This window comes from Nicotiana attenuata, chromosome 7, assembly GCF_001879085.1.
Source record: "Nicotiana attenuata strain UT chromosome 7, NIATTr2, whole genome shotgun sequence".
NCBI lineage: Eukaryota > Viridiplantae > Streptophyta > Magnoliopsida > Solanales > Solanaceae > Nicotiana > Nicotiana attenuata.
Window position 1 is genome coordinate 42,510,045 of NC_031995.1, and position 5,797 is coordinate 42,515,841.

Below are 5,797 nucleotides of genomic sequence, written 5' to 3' on the forward strand. Positions count from 1 at the left end.
GAAATTACTTACCTTGTGATGACATGTGGAAACCCTCTCTTTGGAAGCCCCAAAATCGCCTAAGTGTGGAGTGAAAATGAGATAAATGTGTTTGAGTTCGTATTAAATGAACTCTTCTACCCCCAGCTAATTTCGCTTCTACGGAGGTATTTCCGCTTCTACGGATATTGGCCGCTTCTGCGGCTTTGGGCAATAGGGAGCTGGACCGCTTCTGCGGTCTGGGGGCTGCATAGGCGGAACCGCTTCTGCGGTCCCTGGGCCGCTTCTGCGGTTTCCCATGGCCTGTCCCTTTCCGCTTCCGCGATCAAATGACCGCATCTACGGTCCCGCTTCTGCGTTCCAAGAACCGCAGATGCGGTTATGACAGAAGCAGCAAACTTCAGTCCTTTTCCAAGTTTTAACTTCACTCGAGCCTCGCTCGTTTGACGCTCGGGGCTCCCGTGCCCTGCCCGAACATATCGACAAGTCTGAAATCGCGAGGCGGACCTACTCGAACCCTCAAATCACTCAAAACAACGTTAAATCTAGGAATCACGTCCTAAAACCCAATGAATCAATCTATTGAACTCCAAGTTCTTAATTTCCTTCTAACGGGTCAAAACACCCTTAAACTACTCGGATTGACACAAAATTTTACGGGTAAGTCTTAACTGATATTTTGGACCTGTACCAAGCTTCAGAAATAAAATATGAGCCCGATACCTAGGAAATCATGATTACTTAGTTTATTTAATTCTTTAAAACTTCGAGTTAACAATTTCACGGAAAAATTCATTACTCGCGCTAGGGACCTCGGAATTCGATTCCGGGCATACGCCCAGGTCCCATATTTTCCCACGAACCCTCTGGGATCGTCAAATCACGAATCTGGATCCGTTTCGCAAGAAAGTTGACCGAAGTCAAACTTGGCCTTTTTAGAAAAACCTAAAGAAGCAAATGGACATATTCTTGCTCAAAACTCTTCTAACTTCCGAACCACCCGTCCCCGCAAGTCATAAATTAGTTAAAGCAAGTGCGGGAAGTTTTATTTAAGGGAACGGGGGTTCTAAAAAGCAAAACGACCAGTCGGGTTGTTACAATATCTCTTATTAAATGCACTACTATTACCATTGGGATTGATAACCACGTGTTTAGGAAGAACCAAATTGTAACGACCCGACCAGTCGTTTTGAGCCCTAGCGCGTCGTTCAGCAGTCTGAGGCCATGAAAAGCTTCATTTCAGGTATTATGACTTGTACGCGCAGTCGGAATTGAATTTCGGGAAGTCCAGAGTTGATTTGGAAAGAGAAGTCTCATGTTGGAAGCTTAAAATTGAAAGAATGAACTAGGAATGGAATCTTGAGTAAACGACCTCGGAATCAGGATCTGAAGGTTCCAGCAGGTTCGTATGATGATTTCGTACTTGGGCATATGCCTCGGGTTTTGGATAACCCGGGAGCGTTTTGGCGCATATTGTGGAAGTTAGCATTTTGGAAGAAATTTCTTAAGTTTGGCTTGAAGTGCATTTCAGTGTTATCGATGTCCGTTTGGGATTCTGAGTTGGGAGCGCGATCGGAAGTGAATTCGGAGGTCCGTAGGTCATTTTGAAGCCATTTGGCTTAAGATAGAAATTTGAAGGTCTTTTTTGAGAAGTTTGACCGGAAGTGGACTTTTTGATATCGGGGTCGGAATCCGATTCCGGAAGTTGGAGTAGGTTCGTAATGTTAAATATGACTTGTGCAAAATTTGAGGTCAATCGGAATGATTTGATAGGTTTAAACATCGGAAGTAGAAGTTGGAAAGTTCAAAGTTCATAAAGCTTGAATCGGGGTGTAATTCATAGTTTTAGCGTTGATTGATATGATTTGAGGCCTCGAGCAAGTCCGTAATGTGTTTTGGGGTAGGTTGGTAGGTTTGGTTGAGGTACCGGGGGCCTCGAGTGGATTCCGGGTGGTTAACGGATCGAATTTGGAGTTGAAGAAATGCTGAGGCAGCTGATATCTGGTATTTCCGCACCGCAGAAGCGGCCAGGAAGACCGCAGATGCGGATTTTGGTAAGGGGAGCTGGGACCGCAGATGCGGTCAGGGAGCCGCAGATGCGGGACCGCACCTGCGGAAAAAGAAGCGCAGAAGCGGAAGCTGGGCAGCTTGGGAAAGAGCGGCAGAAGTGGCGTTTTAACCGCATAAGCGGAACCGCATAAGCGGAAACGATTCCGCAGAAGCGGAAATGACTGGAGCAGTGAGGTCTTTAAAATTCGGGGTTCGCTTCATTTCAACCCCATTTTTCTTCCATTTGAGTCGATGGGGAGCAGCTTTGAGGCGCCATTTTCGTCACTTGTCATGAGGTAAGTAATTTATGCTAGCTTTGAGTTAAATACAAGGTTTATGCATGGATTTGGGCATGAAAATTGTAGAAAAACTTGGGGTTTGAGGGAAGACCTAGAAAATTAGTGTTCTTAGATTTTGATCACGATATTGAGTATGGAAGTAAGAGAAAATCATATATTTGAGTTCGTGAGTTCATGGGTAAACTTTATCTTCAAGAAATTTCGGTTTCCGGGCACGTGGGCCCAAGGGCATTTTTGTCAACTTTTCGTTCGGGGTTAGGAATTGTCACAAATTGGGTCGTAAAGTTTAATTGAGCATATATTAATGGATTTGTATAATCATTGGCTAGTTTTGGAGCATTGTGCGTTGGTGCAAGTCTTCGGAGGAATGTAGAATGCCGGTTATGAGTCTTCGGAGCGAGGTGAGTCTCTTTTCTAACCTTGTAAGAGGGAATTGTCCCCATAGGTAAAATAATTGATTATGTGCTCCTATTTGCGGGGGCTACGTACGCACGAGGTGACGAGAGTCCGTGCGTAGCTACTATTATGCTATTGTCCGGGTAGTTAGGGCCCAAAAGCATGTTATACTTGGATCTTTTTTATGAACCTATTGATAGCTTGAATTGCTTAAATCACCTTGGATTAGTAAATGAATTTAAAAGGAGATTAAACGTCATTTTTCCTGAATTGTTAAGAAGAGAAGTTGTTTTATTTGGATAAATATTCCCGAAAAGTTCTTAATTGACTAGTTGAGCATGTATCTGTATGTGAAACTGTGTCGCATGCATCATTCGCGAGCAGGGTATGTGTTTATTTATGGAACGGGCCGAACGCCTCGGCAGATTAAATAGATACATCTATCGTTCGAGCCGTTCGACCCTCGGCAGTGCACGGTTTATATTTTTGTTGGAGCGGGCCGTCGACCTCGGCATGATTTGTGCATGATATATGTTGTTGCCTGAGGATTTTTAACGTTGATATTGCCTCTCATGGCTTGAGATAATTGATAAGATAATGAAAAGTAAATCTTGAAAATCCTTTATCATTTGTTAAAGGTTTTTACCTTTTTCTCCGACTTCATGAGTTAGAACTACTATATAATCCATGATTTCCTCACATTTTATAGTGTATTGTCAAATGACCTCTAGTAAGTGTCGAAGTTGACCATCTCGTCTCTACTTCTTCGAGATTAGGCGGGATACTCATTGAGCACATGTTGTTTACGTACTCATACTACACTTCTGTGCATTTTTGTTGCATAGGTATATATATTTCTAGCATCCCACTGGGCGCAGCAGCACGAATGATTTGGGGGCTAGGTGAGTTGCATTATTCGAGCCGGCCGGCAGCTAGTGTAGCCCTCTTCAGTACACTGTATTTATTTTCCTGTCCATTGTATTCCGGACGGATGCTTTATTTTATTTTCTTGACAATAGATGCTCATGCACTTGTGACACCGGGTTCTGGGATGGTTTGAATATTGTATGGACTGCTTATCATTTAAATTTGATTTGAGATCTTATTCTTTAAAAAATTTCTAAATTTGAAGCAAAGTCATAGATTGCAGAAGCAATAAAACGAGAATTTGATTAAGTAATTGGTTGGCTTGTCTGACAGCAGCGTCCGACGTCATCACGACCCTTAGTTGATTTTGGGTCGTGACAACATGGTATCAGAGCACTAGGTTCGTACGGTCTCACGAGTCATGAGCAAGTCTAGTAGAGTCTCGCGGATCGGTACGGAGACGTCTGTACTTATCCTCGGGGGGAGGGGGGGCTGCAGGACTGTTAGGAGTACTTCCCTTCTTGATTCCTCATCGTGCGATTTGATTCCGGTGAGGCTTATGCCTTTGTTTCCTTCCTACTCAATCTTACGCGACGCGAACCTCCTGTTAAAATTCGAGGATGGAGGAACCGTAATGGTTCTATAGATGTGATACGGGATGTTTCTCCCGGTATAGCTAATCAGATTATAATCGTTGCTTTATGGAAGGATATTTTATTATTTCAGCCCAGTAGCGGTACTTCTGAGGACTCTGGGGCTAGGCACAAGTTTCCATGATGCCTATGAATGACTGTTCCGCAGTAGTGATATGATGGTAGGATGTTTGCCCACATGTTGGGGCAGTGAATGACTTGAAGGGAGGTCTACTCAATGCTTAATCAAGAGATTTAGTATTTTTTTCCCGGTAGGGGAAGGGCAAGCGGACTAAGGATGGTCAGATGTGGGCTGGTGGAAGTAATGAGACTTGGTATTTGCGAGCGTGGTGGAGCTTTCTTCAATGATGGGGTGTCGTTGTCCTGATTGAACGTACTAAGTTTGTCAGTGTTATGATCTTCTACAATTCGCCTTTGAGGCAAGGTATTGTGAAATAGTATCGGAGATACAACTATTAGATATCGCAGGATGCGGTGGTTCAAGATTGAATCAGTATTTCTAATGTTGACGGTTCGAGAAAGATGACATTCGGAGAAGTTTGGAGTTAGTAGCTATTTGTGGATTCAAGTGCTATGAAGATAAATTTTAATAAGGCAACAATTGAGCAGCAAAGGATGAGAAAGACATGTGGGAAGTGTCAGGCGGAGTTTTAATTGCTAAAAATCCAGGCTTAGAAAGTGCAGGCCGAGTAGCCGATTAAGGGGATGAGTTCCGCCAAAGTGGGAGAGTGGCGGAGTTGCATATGGGCTTTTCAGTGGGATGACCATATACCTTAAGGAGAGTTTGGGGCGATCTGAGAATATTAGTGCTTGGTTATTGGGGTCTACGGATCTAATTTGAAGTAGGGGTTCTTGTGCGGCAGGAGATTTAATATAACGGAAAGGAGCCACTTAAATGAAGAAGGATGCAGCATAACTTTGAATTGGAAGGATGTTGCCGCACATTAAAATAATGTCCACGGGGGGTAAATGGACCTGTACAGCCGGAGAGGGAGCTAAGACTCAGGATGGGTTATTAATGTCGTAGTGATTGTACCCCGTGTAGCAGCACTGGATGATGTCGGGAGTGATTTCTACAGGTAGTTTGTCCCTGTGAGCAGGTTAGCGATCGCATGGTTGGCGAGCTTCTGCGAAGAATTCAATTGGTTGTACAGCGAAGGGATCGGTCGTGCGAACGTTGTTGATGATTCTGGGTATAAAACGGGGGTTTCTATAGTAAGATATCGAGCATGTCGACAGTTGGTTGCGCAAGGTCATGTCAATAGGAGATTAAGAATCCTGGTAAATTCCAGAGTTGGGTGGTAGTGGCTTCGAGCTATGTGGGAGAGTCCCACCGCCTATGATGGGGTATTCATGTGCTAGAAGATTTATGAATTGATTAAATTCGGGACCAAGTCAGAGCGGGTGGCTCTCAGTAATGGTTCTATTGGATTCGAAAAGAGGTAAAGTATGGTGCCTAATGACTTCAAGCCTATAAGTACGGTTTAGAATGGAGCTTGATAGCAGCCTATGAGAAGAGGCACAGAGTGTTCTATGATGTTTTGACTTGCTGTG